This window comes from Rosa chinensis, chromosome 5, assembly GCF_002994745.2.
Source record: "Rosa chinensis cultivar Old Blush chromosome 5, RchiOBHm-V2, whole genome shotgun sequence".
In the NCBI taxonomy this organism is placed as follows: Eukaryota; Viridiplantae; Streptophyta; class Magnoliopsida; order Rosales; family Rosaceae; genus Rosa; species Rosa chinensis.
This window is the reverse complement of record NC_037092.1, coordinates 73956570-73974926: the sequence shown is the minus strand read 5'-3', so window position 1 is coordinate 73974926 and position 18357 is coordinate 73956570. Positions and strand designations below refer to the sequence as shown.

Sequence of the window (18357 nt, the reverse complement as noted above, 5' to 3'; positions counted from 1 at the left end):
TAGGTCTGGAATGGAATCAACCATAACTCCATCATTACTCTTTCCAACATGCAACAACAACAACAACAACAAAACTATAAGTTACTCCATCATTACTCTTTTTAACCAAAAAAAAAAAAACTAAACCATTATAATATAGGAAGTGTCAAACACTCATATAATATTGTTGATAATGGAAACAAAAGAATTTGATCAGATTGTGCAGTATTAATGGAAAAAGAAAGAATTCTAGAAAATTACTTCTGCATAATATTGATCAGAATATTTTTTTACCGTCTCCTCAACCTGCAAGCTGTTGTTCTCTAGAAGGAACTGCCAGTCATCATCGACCTGAAGAGTAGAATTACAATACATTATGCAGTCACCCAATAGTGTACCAATAAGCTAACAACATATATGGGTATAATTGCTACACACACAAGCCCCTTTGGGTAACATCTCACCAAGTACCATAAATTGTTCCAACAATACACAGCACTAGTTTTGAACCACAAGTTTACTTCTAAACTCCCCATTCTCTTTCTCAGCACCTATGGCCGAACCTAATTCTTTCTCCCTTCCCTGTTTTTATGTGAACATGCAAGCATTTCATAAAGGCTGGGAAAAGAAAAAGAAAGAAGACATGTTGTTGAAAGGTTCCGTGTGTGCAGACTTGTGAAAGTGATATAATCCCTCATGGCCTATTAATATAAGTAAGGCAAAGAGAAAACAACAATGCTGTTAAGCAGGAACTTAACAAGAAGAAATTATTAACCCAAAAAAAGAATTTCACTTATATAGTCATTGAAAGCAACAGAATATAATTCACATTCACACAACCAGCCATCAACTTCGCAATCTGGTAAGTTATAAAGTGATTAATTTCCAATGTACCTAAGATTTCTTATTTTCATATTCACATTACATACAATCAATATATTTGTCACACAAATAAGCATAGCTAACTGTAAATAAGAGTTCTGATTTTTAGATAAACAACATATTTGAGAATGCAAATAAAAAACCCTAAACAAAATAAACCCAGTAATTTTCCAAATCCAGGTGTCCATGTATCAATAGCAAAAAACCTGAAGGTTCATGAACCTTAGAAACTTGTCATATGAACGGGAGCTGCACAAAACCTACAGACTGTATTATTCATTCCAGCAACTAAGACAACAACAACAAAATAGCTTGTTCCAACTAAACCAAAATTCTTGTGAAACAATAATATCCCAAACAACCATATTCCAAAATGGCTTCGAATCAGACACAATATCCCAAAAAATCAATTTCAGAAACATAATTGATAAGAAACAACAATTTCAAAAAACCCAGTCAAGAAACCCAAACAATTTCAACAGGCATCAATTAATTCAGAAACCCAATAAAAAAAAGAAGGAAGAACTGGATCTGATTGAGACTGTACGTTTGGAGATGGGTAAAACTACGTCGGTACCGAATCGGAGATGAATAGTATTGGAGAGGAGTCACGACTGATTCGCGACCACTGGAGGTCACTGCGGTGGTGGTCGACTGGCGGTCACTGTGATGGTGGTCGACTGGCTGTCACTGCGGTGGGAGAGAGAGAGAGAGAGAGAGAGAGAGAGAGAGAGAGAGAGAGGTTCTCAGAGCTAGAGGAGGTCTTGGGGCTGAGGGTTGAGGGCCGATGAGATTGAAAGTGATTTTGACAAAGAGAGGCGGGAGCTCGGGTGTTTTAGTCGAATGGAGAGGGAAAGATTTTTGTCCAAGTGTTGGAAGTCGTATATATCTAACCCTAGGTAGCTAAAACTCAGCTTGTATCGGGAGAGAGGAAAAGAAAAGGAAAAAAAAACTAAATTCAGACAACATCATTTAAGGTGCATTGTCTGAAGACAATGTGACAACAGACGAATAAAAACAGTTGTATGAAACAAACAATCAGACAACATCTTTTCGCAAGCATTGACTTAAAGGTTATTGCACGACAGACAACTAATAACAGTTGTGTGATTGAAAACAATCAGACAACATCAAAAATCAACCATTGTCTGAATAAACCTTGGACAACATCGAAATAATAACTGTTGTCTGAATTGATCCATTCAGACAACATCATAATATCAACCATTGTCTGAAACGTAATTACACAACAGCCAAATAATAACTGTCGTTGGATCCTAAAATTCAGACGACAGATATTTTTTTGCTGTCGTCTGATTATTTCAGACGACAGTTAAAATGTTTGATGTCGTCTGATAACTGTTGTCTAATTGAATTTTTGGCCTAGTGTGATGTCGCAAATTGTTTTACGACAGTTTTTGTGACACTACATTACCGTCGCAAATACTATGGTAAGGGCGAAAAAAAATTCAGATTTTCAACAGCAAGCTACTGCAAATCTGAAATTGTAACATATTATCTCCTCACAAATGACTAACCTTCTTGCACATAATACTTCAACAACTTAAATAAGATTTATAAGATCATATTGTCTGATATACAATGTACATTTACAGAGTACCAATAATACAAAATTACAAAACTCTGAATGAATAAATTGTTGCAGTTGTCAAAGTAACTTTACAGTATACACCAGTTGATACTAGGACCTGCAAATATAAATATTGTGAATCATCAACCATTGAATAAAAAAATAAAGTAGAAAACTGAATTACAACTAAAAACCAGAAAATATGTACCTGCTTATGGTATAAGGCTTCACATTTGTAAAGCTTATATCAACTTTCACATGTATTTTGATTTCTTTACAATGGTTTCGAGGTAGATAGCTCAAATATCCTATACATGGTCGATAGATTGTGAGATGAGTCAATATGCTTAAAGCATCTAGGTTACTGAATAATAAATAATGATTGCAAATGAACATAAGAAATATTTGATCCTGCCATAGATAGAATTCTATAAACAAAAAGTAATCACACTTAAGACAGATGCAAAAGCAATTGATCTTGGAACCCAACATTTACCCCAATAAGTAAAACACAAATGACCTCCATGCATACTTGAACAAGATTGCATATTATTCAATTTGTGAAATATTGATGATATTATGTGTAGGCATAATAAAAGGAGCCAAAAAAACGTAAAGAAAAGAAAGTTACCCACATGCAGCAAAGAAAGCTACAGGATTCTTGAGCTGCTTACCACTGATGGTGCTGCAAATGAGAACCCAAATCATCAAGATAAATAAGCATTATGCACATGTCTTAGGGGTCTCAATGATGATACACTATTACTTTAAAACATGGCCCCATTCATTTTATAAATTCTTATAACTATTCTTCTAATAATCTATTTATCGAGAATTAGTCATGCTAGTAACACTATTGGGATCACAAATTAGATCATTTAGACTCTTTGTTTGGCTCCAAAACAAAGAGATATGCCAAACTCTACCACACCAGCTAACTAAGAATATCATCATAGGTTATGCAAATATAAGGCATATCCTTTGATTATGTCCCATAAGCCATGACAAGCGCTTAAAAACTTCAAAATGACAAATTAAAACAACAAAACCATTATACATCTCACTACCAATTTCCCTAACAGTCATCAAAACAAATGGTATACAGGGGGAGAAATTAAGAGAGAATGATGGGAGGAATCCTAACACGTCCCATACATCACATCAATTAAATGTGGGCACAATAGAAAAGTAGGGAAAACCAGAGATTGATGGGAGGAATCCTAACACGACTTCAGGGGTGAAGGGCGAACAACATTATTGGACCTAAGACTGCAATAATTAACCACGAACAATCAGATATGAATCCATTTGAGGAAAGAAAGAAAAAACACAACAATCTTTTAAAGTGAGAGCAATGACATATGTAAACAATCCGGAGCTCAGCTGTAGCAGATTCGCAATCCCATTGAATAAACATGAAAGGCACACTCTCTGAGTCTCTGGGTGTCTAAAGAGTTGAGAAAAAACAACGGATACAGGTATATAGTATAAACCTGGTGCAGAATTGCAATACCCACTAGGCAAAAGCATTCTGTTTGGATGCCAAATAAATTTAAGAATAGGAAAAAAGTAAAACAGATTAGAAATTGAATCTATCGCACTTGGATTAATGCTCAAAGACCCCTATCCATTAATCCTCCGAATTAAACAAGCATAAATGAAACCAATATAAGTAAAACAAACCAAGAATCAGCCGAAAACACAAAATAGCAAGTTAAAGAAGAAAGGAGCGAGAAAGAGCTTACCTTTGGATTTCAGAGTTCTTAGGGTTTTTGTGACTGAGATAAGTGGAGATAGTGTCAAGAAGTGAAGACCTATTTTTGGAGGAGGAAGAAGATGATCTGTTACAGGAACTTCTTGATGGCCGGGTATCAATTTGAGGCTTCAATCACTATCGTTCTGAGAGTGAAAGAGGGGAAACTAAGAGCAGTTACCTCTTGGCAGAGGCATGGTCAATAACCTAGGTAATTCTAAAAATATCTCAAATATGAGATGTGTTCCTATATGTAGCGAATAGCAGTTATCTTTGAACTTTTGCTAAGCTTTTGCGACATTACTTAAATAGTTAAATCATTGTAGCAAATAGTTTGGCTCAGAGCTTTTTTTTTTTTTTTTTTGTCAATTATCCGTGCCTCTTAATGAATAATTGCGACGGCCGCGCTTATGTGTCGCAATATATATGTCACAAAAAGCTTGTTTTTTTGTAGTGAAACTAGCGCTAAATATATTTTAGGCTATAAAAATTTTAGCTCCAAAAATTTTAATTTGGCGCCAAATCAATTAGAGAGGATCCATTCTGTCTCTATTACTATTAGAAACAAATTTCTATTTGTCTCTATTAATATTAGAGACACACAATAAAAATTTGTCTCTAATAAAAACAGTAGAGACAATTTTATTAATTCATCTCTGGCATTCGTCTCTAAAGCCTATATTTGGTGTAGTGTTTGGACACCATTTCAAAGAATCGATCGAACAGACAGTTTCGTTTTTTCTTGTTCTGAAAGGACAAACACTCGAGCAGGCACTCGAAGTCTCGAAGAGATGTTATTGAAAGGCCCTTATTCAAATTAGAGTGGCCAACAGTCGACGCTCATACTTTTCTTCAAGGCAATCAATCCATTAACCATGCATCCTAGCTATGATCGGCGTTGAACGAATATATATCTTTACCTATAGGAAAGTAATAAAGAACAGGAACAAGAGCTTTCACGGAAAAAGTTGAAGTAATGTAATAATCAACGTTATCATAGTTTCTACGTTAAACATATATTTAGTGCAAAAAGTTTTGAACTTTCGATAGAAATCTTCTGAAGTGGGTCTTTTTATAAAGCTGGAAATTGCCATAGTTGTGAGTTGTGTAAAACTATGTGGTTAAAGTAATAAAGTCGGTAGTATTTTCTTCCTAATTCGACATTCTCATGCATCTCTAAAGAGAAAATGTTCTTTCAATCTTTTTTAACATCAAATGTCATTTTAGTGTATTTATTCACTAATTGTTAATGAATGAGTAGTAGTAGTGTAGGTACACATATAAAACAAAATAATACTAGTCCACTATCTGTTGTAGTTAACATAGATAGGATTAACTCAGGAAATGAGAGAAGTTCATCGAGAAATTGATCGAGTTATATTAAGCTAAATCGGGTTAACTAACATAATTGTAATTAACATATATAGCCCGATCCCCACACGTTTTCTAGAGACTCCGCAAATATGACTACTTCTGAAAACATTGGTGCTGTACTATATAATTATAGTACTTATTATCCTCACAGTCCACACTTGGTGGGTTTGCCATTATTATTGTTTGTATCAGGCTTTAATTGACCATTAATGACAAGAAAGAATTGTAGTCTCCGCGCATGACGTTTAGGCCTTTAGGATAACTAAAGTAGTAGTCAACTAACTTAAGAAGGTTCAACTCCTGAAGAAAATCGAAAGCCAATTAAATTCTGCTTTCTTTCAGGACTCAAAAGTGTTAATCAGTACACTAACTCACTAAGCCGTGGAATGGCACACGCCACTGCGGCTAACTCTCCCCCGTTCAAAAGGATTTAATTTGTACGATTTAATTTCTTGGTTTTCTCTTTGTTTCGTTTTAATTAGCTAAAATATCCTTTTAACTAAATTGTTTACGTACTGTTGTATTGGACTACTGTACGTGTGTGTGGACTGTGGAGGATCGTAGTTGATCACGATGCATGATCGATTGAATATATATACATTTTTATATGGGTCTTTCTAAATGTACTCAGCAAAAATTTAAGTATACTCAACACACAAAAATTTATCATCTATTTCCACTTCAAGACCGCTTCAATTCTTCCAAAGAACCATAGTTCCCGGTCTCCCTCCGATCATTGGCCTATATATACATATAGATTAATTGTTCGAAACTAAAATGGACATTCTGTTAATTAATGAAAGCTCAGTGCAATCATGCACTTGGTTCTTAATGAAACTTTCTTTGTTTCGATTTGTTAGATCAAGATGTTTCTGGAGAATTCCTTCTTATATCGTTGCAATTAATTTACTACTAGGCACTATTACTTGCTTGTGATCAATTAAATCTTTAATTGGATTTTCCTCTTGACATGCATGAAATTCTTTCATCTAGAGACAACAATAACCTAACAATGAAAGTTCTCGACAAAACTGTTGAAACCATTCCAACATGATGTGGGTGTTTTTGGAAGGAGCAAATTTCTTAAACCGCAGTTAGAGAATTGCATCAAACGGAGGGTTGACGGATAACTGACAAAGATCAGCAGCATAAATTGATATGCAGAATTTGGAGGTAGGAGAGGTGAGGTAGGCGTACGTTTGACGGTTATAGAAAAAATAGAAATAGGGGTAAAACTGGAAATGTAATAAAAATAATTTTTATGCTGGATACTAAGATATTTGCTGGGTACATTTATAAAGACTTTTTTTTTATTATTATTATTTTTTTTAGAATAGTTTTTTTTTTTTTTTATCAATTTTTTTTGGAGAATAGTTGAACATATTCTTGAACATCGCAGAAAGTATCTCATCCATATATCTTTCTAATAATTAACGTGATTTGCGGAGTAATAAGAGTTTATGCGTTATATTGACCTAAAAAATGAACACAACTACAGTATATGGAAAGATTCTGTTCAAACATGGACTCATTTGACGCATAATTTTTTCCGATGACATTAATTTCATTGGGATAATGAATCCAGAACAAGGAAACCTGCCGATTTGACATAGTTGTTTGAGATGATCGAATTCCATGTCACCAGGGACGTCTTTGAACAGCTGTGCTTCCGCTTCAGAAGTGTCCAGTTCATCACAGAAGCCGCAAATGGCGGACGCCATGCCACTGCGGTTAACTCTCCAGCAGGTTTCCACTTTCCACTAATTAATACAATTAATTTTAACTCCATTGCTTTTTTTTTTTTTCCTTTTTTTTTCTTTCCCGCGCATATAACTCAGATTCTCATATTCTATTATCCAAACCCTACAGAGACGGGAAATAATTAAACGCATACTCGCTTAGTTCATATATCGAATTCCAAAGCAATCCAAAACTTTCAATATCACCAACACAATCCAAGGGAAAACACAATATCCAAGTTGCTGTACAAATGTAGCTCGTCGTCGATCACCACGTTTGCTTTGCTTGGTGTCATGGTGTGCTATCATAATCGGGGAAAACAACTCCATCACCTTCATTCATCCCCACTGATCGAAACAACAGTTTCCAGCCAACAGCAACCATCTTTCGTGAGTTCAGCTTGGCGGTTGACATGGGGAAGAGAATGCTGGTGGTGGTTTTAGAGTTTTTTATGCCATTTTCGGCTGTGTTTGTTTTTTTTGACTTTTGACTTTGTCAAGGGGAACCCAAAGGCTTCCTAGGCCCAAGATAAAACCCCTTCAGCGCATGTGAAATGCTCTAACTATGCATTGCAGTACAGTGTCCAGGGGCGGAGTCACAGTGGGGCCTAGTGGGTCCCGTGACCCACTAGAGTTTTTAATTTTTTTTTTATTCTGAAGTATCTAGTTACGTATATATAAATATTGGTTTGATTGATTCAACGTGTAGTTGCTCTAGCGTAGTGGATGTTGGCACGATCCACAATATTTTTGTGCTGGGTTCGATTGGTATTGGTTGCTGTGTTGGGTTTTATTTTTTTTCTCTTAATCTAAATGTTTGAACTCTTTTGGATGTAGTTACTTTTGAATTATTTTTTAAAAACTTTAGTATAGTTATTAGCTGATTTATTTTTTAATTTTTATGAAGTTTTTTTTTTTTTTTTTGAGAATATTTTTATGAATATTAGGAACAGCAAAACTAGCTAAGAACAATATCGTTGGTACAAGAAAATGAGCAATTGATGCCTAATTGTAGGGCTCTGCAAATTAAGTGCATGAGAATTCTTCAATTAAGTTACAACATGCCCTCGATGCTCTGCAGACCTTAAAATTTTGTTTTAATTCATGTTGAGAATTGAACTAAATATTCATGTTCTTGTTGCAGACATAGCGATTCCATAATTCATTGTTCTTGCTAACAAAAATAAGTATTATTATATTTTATAAGTGCCCCACTTCAACTTAAATCCTGGCTCCGCCACTGACAGTGCCTGGCCACTTTGACAGCTTCGGGGTTCGAACTTAGGTTGGGGAGCACACCCAACTAAGCAAGAATCACTACGCCACTTGCAATGGTTTTTTTCAGCTGTGTTTTTGAGACTTCTTCTACTGCTACTGGGTCGAAGTGGATTTCGGGTTTTCTTTCATTTATTCATAAAACAAACTTCTTACCTCTTACAAGAATAAAACAAAGATTAATGAGGGACAAAATTAAGTTGTATAAGAGGTAGAATGCGGGGCACAAGTGTTGAAATCAACAATACACTGAAACCCAAACCAATTCCCGAACAAATAATGAGTAAATCTATCTTGAATGACAACTTACAACGGGCCATTTTTGGAGAAGCCTTCCCTAAACAAATTACTTTTAAAATGAAAATTAAATCGAAGACCCTTACCTGATTACCTGAGGCTAAGGAGCCGGGATTCAAGGAACTGCTGACTGGTTTTGGCATTTGGGTGAGAGGAATTGTGGAAGAGGTCCTTCTGAAACTGTAGAATGGAGAGGGGGCATAAGGAGTTTGGGAGGATGCTTTTGAGATGGTGGTGAAACCAGTTTCCACCTCAAAAGTTGTGTACTTTTGTGTTTGATGTGGATGTGTTCCTAGGCACATCTACTTAGTAGGCACGTAGAAAGACGAGAAAGTTGTGTATCCAATTTTTTGTCAATAAAGTTGTGTGTTGTGGTATCTTCCCTCCAAGTTCCTACTCAGGCACCTACAAAGTTGTTCGTTATGTAAAAATGCTGAAACCCTAAAACACAGTATTCTGCATTTGATATTATATATAGACACATATTAACAGAGTAAAGCCACAACAGGAAACCAATTTGACACATCTTCAACTCTTGAAGAAACTCTTGCAAACTTGAGCTTTCGTTTCTCAAGTGTTCAGTTCACAAATACTGGAATATATCAATGGCAGACAACAGTGCGGTTTACTCTCCACGTTTACAAGGGTGAGTACAATTTAACTCCTTTGGTTTCTCTTGTTTAGGTTGTAGTTCATCAAATAATTTGTCGATTAATATCTCAAAAGATCTTCCTTAATTATTATAAGCCCGAATTTTGTATAGGAAAAAGGTTTTCTTTCAAGAAGATGAAATCACCATATTTGCGAGAGCCACGAGCTGATATTTGTCGTAGCTTGATCAGGTTCATTTTTTTGGTGGAGCTTTCAGGGAATATTGGAGATCTTTGCATCCCATTCTCTCAGATCCGGAAAAGCACCCTCCAATCTCTATGTCTCTTAATTTACCTTCGATCACCAATTCACAGACAACAGTAAACTATTTGGATTTTATACTTAAAATAGTAAAGGATAAGAGCACAGGCCGTCTTTATTCTTTAAATATGAAGTCATTTAGAGTTTGTTGTTGCATGTAATAAATCCTTGAATTTTGGGACTCATTAAGATCTCAGATGTTATAAGTCTGGCATCCTTATGCTGCTAACTAGTTTAACATTTTAATTTTAGAAAATACTTATCAGTAAAAATGGATACCCTTTGCTAAGAAAAACGAGAACTTAGTGTGTTCTGTGATTATCCATCGATCTTCTTATTTCTTGTATATGTTCATGCAGTAGTAGTAGTGAAACAGATATTGCCCGGCTTTTGTAAAGTGTATATTTCAGCTATCTTTCTATCATCTAATTAATTCAGTTACTGTTATGATATGCTTATTCATCCAGGTTGAACAACATGCCAGCGGAGGTGCGCCCTAGCATTTCTGTAGAGGGAGTGCACAAAGGGATATTCCTTCTGATCGCCATTCTAGGCTGCCTCCTCCCACTGAAACAAGGACCCAAAGATGCCCCTCTATTGGTCACCCACTACAGCACTATGCTTACCTTTACTGTCGTCTTATTCTTTTATATCGGATCACTGACGAGTATCTTTGTCAGGAGACTCCAAGCTCCAATCAACTTAGATCCGGCATCTCAATTCATGAACAAGATCAGCATCTTGCTTGGAACTCTTGCTTCCTTTTTACTATTCTTCATCCTCTTTCCACTTGTTGGGCGGTTTGCCCTCTTCTTATGGACTATTTGGTTTCTAAGGGATCTAATAATGTCCTACCAATACTTAAAATCAGTATATCAGAGTGCAGCCGCAGGCCTTGTTCTTACGTTAGACAGACTGAAGGAGATAATCATTGTTGTGGGTGGCCCCTTGTTGGAATATTTGAAAAGATTGTATGCTGGGGCACGTGCAGTGCTTGTTCATACCTTTAACAATTTGAAGGAGCTTATCGCAATCGTTATAAATTGCCGCTTCACAGAGCAGGAAGCTGAGGACCTGAACAATGGCCTACCTGCAGTTTAATGTCTACCACAGTACTTGAAAGAGCAGAATGAGCTATCTTTAGCTTCTTCTTTACTGTTTGTTTTCTCTGCATGCATGGTTTCTGTTTTCTCACTGATATACGGCTGGATATTTCAGCCTTTTATTGGATATCTGAATTTTTGTTTTAAGTTGGAGAATTTGTTCTGGTTGAGTTCATTTTTGATAATTATGTACCATCCTGTCAGTTACACGTACTAATATTCTTCCGGCCGGCCCTTCTACTCTCGCTCACAAGTCACGACCCTGCTATGAATCAAAGTCCGTTTGGATCATCATACATGGTAATGATTGGCCCCTAAGAGCATCTCCAATGGCTTTGTTATTTGGCTTTGGTCAAATTTGAATTTGACATATGACATGGCAAATTTGATATAGCAACATTTTGACAATTTTTAACTCCAATGGAGATGTCAAATTTGAATATTACTCTAATATATAAAATTCTATTTATGTTGTTTTTCCTTTTTTTTTTAATCTTGTAATCTAAGATCATACAATGAATGGTTCCATTTAAGAGATGCATGAAGAGATTATGAGAAAAGAGATGCAATTGAGATTATGAGAATACATCAAGATGGGAATACATAGCAGGAAACAGAAACAGAAACAGCAAAAAAAAGTAGCAGTCAACTAGCAACAAACAGAAACAGCTTGAATTTGATAGCAACAAACTGATACAAACTGATATATAGCAACAAACTGATACAAACTCGTCTTCCCAGCAACAAACTGATACAAACTAATATATAGCAACAAACTTATACAAACTCGAGATCCCTGCAAAAACCGCTAAACATCAATCGAACTGAGCAAAAACCATGCACATCTAGTGAGGCATTTAACTCATCTGCAGAAAAAGAACATAAAAATCAATGCAGCTTAGTGAGGCATTTAACTCAAGAACATAAAAATCAATGTTGTATGGTGCTGCATGTCTAATTACAAAACCAGCAACTCAAAACAAGAAAACAAATTGAAAGAACCAGGTTGTAAACCAGCAACTCAGATGCACGCATGCTGCATCAAATACACTAATCAAGCATAAAGTACACCTACTAAATCCAAACGGTAAAGTCAAAGTACTCATCTGTTAGCAACTAGGCAACAAAAATAATCTTAATCTATTATAATTTTTTGTGAAGGATTCATCAAATCTCGTCGGTTGCATGGGGGGAGAAAGAGTACTATGACTTGATCCATATAATTTTTTGTGCAGAAGCTAAGCTCACTTAGTTTACAAGGATACAGTGGAAATTACCATAGCAATCTATGATTGAACCAGAAAAAATATACACAATTTTTTTTATATATAACAGAATTTTATAAAAACAGAAAAGAACAGAACTAGCCTAGAAACAGTTAGACTGCTAACACCCAGAGAATGAGTACCACAAGAGAAATAACTAGGCCATTACATCGCAACTGCATCCCGATTCAACAAAATTAAAGAAGATAAGAGCACACATGGGGACAGCATTAGTTTTGGTAAAGGAAGTATAGCATCAGTAATAACAGTTTCTTTCTCAAAATAGGGAGAAAAAAAATCACAAAATCATTGCAAACTGCCAGGAATCAAAAAAATTGATTATATTCTGGGCAGCATATCAATTAAACAAACTAGTTTAAGCCTATTAAGTATATCAATCAAAGGTTTAGCTCCAAGGCTCCATCAAATCATTGCCTAATTAGTTGAATCATTTAATCAAAGTTTTACAATTCTATGATTCCAATCAAACAAAATCTGGGCAGCATATTCAAAGTTTCATAATCCTACTCAAAGTTTGATAATGGGATTCAAAATTTCATAATCCAATCACTCATTCAATTATGAAGACTCTCAAATGAAATCTGGGCAGCAAATTTGAAGACTATCAAACAAAATCTGGGCAAGGAGTCAATGATATTGTTTGGCTCCAAAACCAGCTGGTGTGCAAACAGTCTCTTTTGGGCGAGTGGTTGCGCAGGCGTGCCAGCACCGCGGGGTGCAGTCGTTGGGGTAGTCCCGTGATCTGACTTCTTTTCAAGCGCTGTGGACGAGGAGAGCACCAACCTCGTCACAGGGTTCTTTTCTTGCCTTCCGGAAAAGGACTTCTTGCCTTACGCGGGTAAGGGCTTTGGTTGTGGTCTCTTTGCGTTCACTGAATCGATACTCAACTTGAAAGCCGAGCAGAGCAATCACTGGGAAGTTTGAGAGGAACACGGGTTCGCTAAAGCGTGACTTTAGCTTCGCTGGGTGCGAGGGCGTTACCCTTGCTTCGCTGGAAGTAACGGTGGCGGTTGTGCTCGCAGTCGGCTCCTGGGGAGACTGGGACTGGAAGTACGGTCACCGGGTTGAGCTGGTGAGGCTGACAGTCGGCTCGCGAGGAGACTAGGACTGGCGGGCGGTCACCGGGTTTCAACGAGGTTGGGGGTTTGCTCCGGGGAGGCTTTGTAATCGCTGGGATTGATTGATTTGAGAGAGAGAGCTTTTCTGTATTGTCTTTAGCCTCTATATATAGGCTACTGCAGATTCATTGTCCAAATAGGAATGAAATACTATATTTTAGGCCACAAATCCTAGACGTGATCGCTGGATGCCAACAGTAGGATACGCACGTATTAATTGCAAATATATCTTCACGCCCTTCTGAGCGCTCAAATCTTCATGCAATTAATGATGATATCTCCTTATGAGACACGGGATAAGCAGCATCACGACCCAAGTCCATGTAATCCCATTTTGGGCCGCAAGTATCGGCCCACTGGCTCAGACCCACTAAAGGATTTCGCCAAACTTATTTTTGGGCTCAAACATTGCCCCCCAGGCCCCGAAATCAGGCCTACTAAATTGCAACTGATTGAAGGGGGCTTAGAAAGACGCGTCGGTCGCTTGAAACGATGCCATTAATAAGGGTCGCGTCCCTTCATTTGTGAAACGCTTTCTGTCGCATCGTTTCCCTCACAAAATTCTTTATTTAAACGCACAGCCGCAATCCTGTCACATCAGACACTCCCTCCAACTCTAAACCCAGAAAAACCCATCTCTACTCCATCCTCTTTGCAAACGACCCAGAAATGGCCCCTCCTAAGAAAATCATCATCAATCAGGAAGAAGAATTGAACGAAACAGCTGCTCGGACCTGGGGCACCAGTATCGGTGCTCGCATTCATCTAGAGACCACCATTCACCGACCCCTACTCCTTCGTTTTTCCGATCACCACACCGGATTAGGCCCAGCACCGCAAGGTGTTATCCCAGATGACGCCATTGCTATGTACGGTCTTCCTGTCCGACGGCCCATTCTAGTCCTCCGAAGGACTCCCGGAGACTTTAGCGGTTGGGGTGTCCAAAACCATCGAGCCAAGATAGGGAATTGGCCATCCTCCATTAGTGCGCAGGAAACCTCTTGGTATCGCGAGGCGCGGGCACGAGATCTAGGTCGCTGGAATGCTGCAGGTATCACCCACGCTATTGATTTGTGCTTCCATCTTCCTCACGGTGGTAATCGCTCGCCACTCGCTGCTTTCCTCTGTTTCTGGAATACCTCCACCAACACATTTGACTTCAGATTTGGTCAAATGAGCATTACCCTGTTGGACATCCTTGCCATCACTGGCCTTCCCATCGATGGGGAGCCGTATGTGCATGGTCAATTTGACTCGACCGATTTCACTTTGACCATGGCCCAGCAAGGCCGCAGCGCTCATAGTGGTTCATACCCAAGATGGCTGGCATATTACAGCCGGGAACACAATGCGACCGGAGGAATCGCTTTCCTTGAATATTGGCTCTGTAAATTCATATTCTGCACCTCCTCCTGCAAGCCCACTGGCACCTGGACCTATTTAGCAACGGCCCTCTACAACGGCCGCAACATCGGGCTCGGACAACCGGTCTTGGGCGCCATTTATCGCATGCTGTACCAAGAGACGATGCATCCCTTTGAGACCAACATTTCCGGACCCTTCTAGATCTTGGACTTCTGGATCCAGACCTACTTCCCATTCTTCCGCCGCTAAGATATCCTGCTATCCCCGCCGGTCGATCAACTGTTAGGTCGATGGTTTTGTTGCGAGGACAAGTACTCATCTCCCCCTTACTCTGAATGCTTTTCTTACCTGTACTTGCTAGACGACATGCCATACTGTGATTTAATTCTGGGAAGACGATTCCCTTCTGTGTTACAATATGGATTCCTCCCTGGCGATCCTCGTTATCCCGACCGAGCTCGCCTGGCGTTCCTCCGCGCCATCTCTTGTTCAGACATTCGGATCGCTGCCGAGGAACTCAGCTATGAGCTCTACGCCCCTAATCATTTCGCCCGCCAATTTGGCCTTGTCCAATTGGTACCAATCCCTCTATATGATGCCTGGAATTACAACACTTCCTGGAGAAGATTCGGTCCACCTTCCGGGCCCCCGCGCCGGCACAAAGTATGCTCGTGCTGGTCGACCTTCCCGATTGGGCCCAAAACCTAGATGCTGTCGACGGAACTGAAGAAGGGTATGAGATTTGGTGGAGAGAAGTCTCTGTCAACTGCTGGACTCAACCAGATGACGAACTCTTCGCTACTCTCTTTGGCGAGCTCAAGAAACCATACCCCGCTGATATTGAAGTGCTCGCTCGCTTTTCTGAAGACGCCAACAGACCTCGACCCCTCCAAGTGGTCAGACCTACGCGAGCTCCTCGCCCGGCCCAGGCTGGCATCGTAATTCGTGAACCACCTCCAGAAGTAAGTACTGCAACTCTAATTTCTGCAGACTCCCTTATTGTTTCATTCTCTACTCATTCTCGTTTGTATTAGGGGAGTGCGTCGTGCCCTGGCCGCCGCACAGACCATGCTTCACCGGCCGCTGGACCAACTGGAAAACAAAAGGCAGTACTTGCTGAAGCTACAGCTGAGGGTTCTTCTTCCTCTTCTGATGACGACGATCTACAAACCGTAAGAACCTTTTGTCTTCAGGACCAACTTTGTGAGTTGAATGCTAACCTCTTGTTTCTCCCAGGTCGTGGCTGCTATAGCCCGCAAGCGTAGTCGCTCAGCTACTCATACTGACCCCTGGGAAGAAGATGAACCGATGGCCGACCGGCTGGTAAGAAACAAAGAGCCTATGTTAGAAATTATCCCTGTCTCTGCCCATATTTCACACCCTTCTCCTTTACAGGTTCGTCGCAGACCATCCACCCATGCTGGGGAAAGCTCTTCAGCCGCCGCTCAAGGGACAACCGTTTCGCGAGCGCCAACCTCCGTGGGACCTGAAAATCTTCCACCTCCCGTCAGCACTGATGGCGGCTCAACCTCTATCCCTGTGCAGGTCATAGAGGATAGTTCCGATGAAATGGAAGAGAATGCGCCCCTTCCGGACGCATCAAATGAGGATCTGCTCGCTACACAACCACCAGCGCTCGCGTCACCTGATTGCAATCCTGATGAGGAAGCTCAGGAATCCGCGCCAGTAAATGTCTCATGCGAGGGTCCTGTCGCAGAGGTATTTTTAATTGAAAATTGGTGTCTTAGTTCCTATTCTTCTTCGTACACCTGACCGTCTTTCCTCATTGCAGAGTGACGTCCCTGCTGAGGAGGTCGCTGTCCCTGACCCTGCTGAACCCGCTGATGAATGCATGGCGAATCAAGAACCTGCCCCCCAGATTCTAGAGATAGGTGCTGATGTGGATGCAGTACCAGAACGAGTTGCGGCCCCGACCATCGAACCTCAAGTAGGCCCTGCTGCTGCTACCGCTGATGCAGACATCATCGCTGAAGTTCCTCCTCCTGAGCCTCCTAATAGGCTGGAAAGACTTGTTCGCGTACTCGAAGTGGCTCCTCCGAGGGTCGCGGATGAAGCGAGGGACAATCTGCAGCGACTCCTGGGTCCTGACATTTTACTGCCGGGCGCAGCTGCCAGAGCTCAAGAGTATCTGATGGTACTTCGCCGCGAATGCGCCATCGCTGAAGATGAATTCGTTGAAATATATGAGCTCTTGCAAAAACTTCCTGCAAGGATCAAAGATAGGACGACCGCGGCCGCGCAGGCCAGGCAGGTTCAGGTTCACTTTCACGGCCTTGCACAACAAGCAGAAGTATCTCGCAACTCTCTAAGCGATCAAGCGATTCGCGTTAGGGATCTAAGAATCTCACAGAACCACCTTCGGACCCACATTCAGGACCTCCAAACCCAACTAATCGAAGCCCAGGCCCAACTAGTGACGGTCACGGCCCAACTGGCGCAGGAGGAGCCTCAGATAGAACAGCCCCTAACGGCGCTAGAAGCAATGTCTCAGAGCTTGGCTCAAGCGCGCGAAGCAGTTCGACAAGCAGAGCACGCTGCTGCCGACGCTAGTTTTCGTCTGGATGAGCACTTGCTTCGCTTGACCCATGCGGGTCGAAAACTTTAGGCCTCCTGTTTTAGGCCCATTTTACTTTGTATAAGGATATGTTTAATATATACAATATTCAGCCCGCTTTGTTCGGCCCAAATATCATTTAAGGTTTGCCAATTAATGAACAGCAAGACCGTTGAAAAGATAATCCTAATTTGGGCGGTTGCTTTCTTGGAGACCGTCTTGCTTCCCACGCGTTTTCAATATCTTCCATTTCCGAGATAATCGCATTTAACCGCATTGATTCTCTTATTGATGGCGTTGAAAGCGTCTCAACTGCCTACCGCATGGTGTGAGATCAACCCTATAAATACCAGCTGCCAAAGAAGAGCGATAACCAAACCACCATGTTTCTTCCAAAGATAAACTCGCCAGCCCTGTTGCTTTTCCTCCACTTTCTAAAATCTTCCCACCGTGATCTCACCCTTAGCCACAGATTCTTAGGCTTCATGGCTTAATCTCGAGACCTGGTTAGGCTTCATGGCCTAATCTCAGGTCCAGCGGCGTGTCTTTGGTTACTGAAAATCTGGATGAACTTGCCAGTCTCAGTTAAACCGAAGAACACGCCGCGCTCCTAACGCGGCAGAACCAAATTCTGAGGAGTCCAACTTTTCAGATTGCCTGCGCGGAGCAAACGGAGGAAGGGAGGAAGGCCACTTTGAGGCTTTCCTTTCTGCCTCCGCGGTCTATCTCTGGGGCCTGGGCACGCACTTTCTGATTTACCCCAGGAGGTAGATGTGGTTGTGAGTCGCGCCTGCTCTGGAGCTCAACTCTTGCCTGGAGGAGAGGCCCAGCAGGGGAGTGAAGGCTCTCTTTTTCCCTCTTCCTCCAGCATCGATGACAGCAGCGGCGACTTAGATGGGAGGAGGATCTGATCATAGGGGGAAGAATGCTCTGAGGTGGTAGCGTCTAGATCCTTCTCCACACGGCCACAGCGAACACTTTAAACTTTCATGTCTGTAGCTCGCATGTGAACCTGTATTGCTCTATTCTGTTGTATGCTTCTGGCCGCAAAGCCACTTTATGAATAAAAATGCTCGATTTACTCAAAAATCTGTACAAACGCAAAAGC

At 40.3% G+C, this 18357-nt stretch overlaps 1 long non-coding RNA gene across 1 annotated transcript; it reads right to left on the bottom strand.

Moving 5' to 3' along the window:
* Positions 1 to 2658: 2658 nt before the first annotated feature.
* Positions 2659 to 4235, bottom strand: LOC121053095. The gene is made up of 3 exons (XR_005810747.1): positions 4198 to 4235; positions 3127 to 3137; positions 2659 to 2760 (listed from the first exon to the last, which is right to left on the bottom strand). It is a non-coding gene; the product is annotated as an uncharacterized LOC121053095 (long non-coding RNA).
* Positions 4236 to 18357: the final 14122 nt, after the last annotated feature.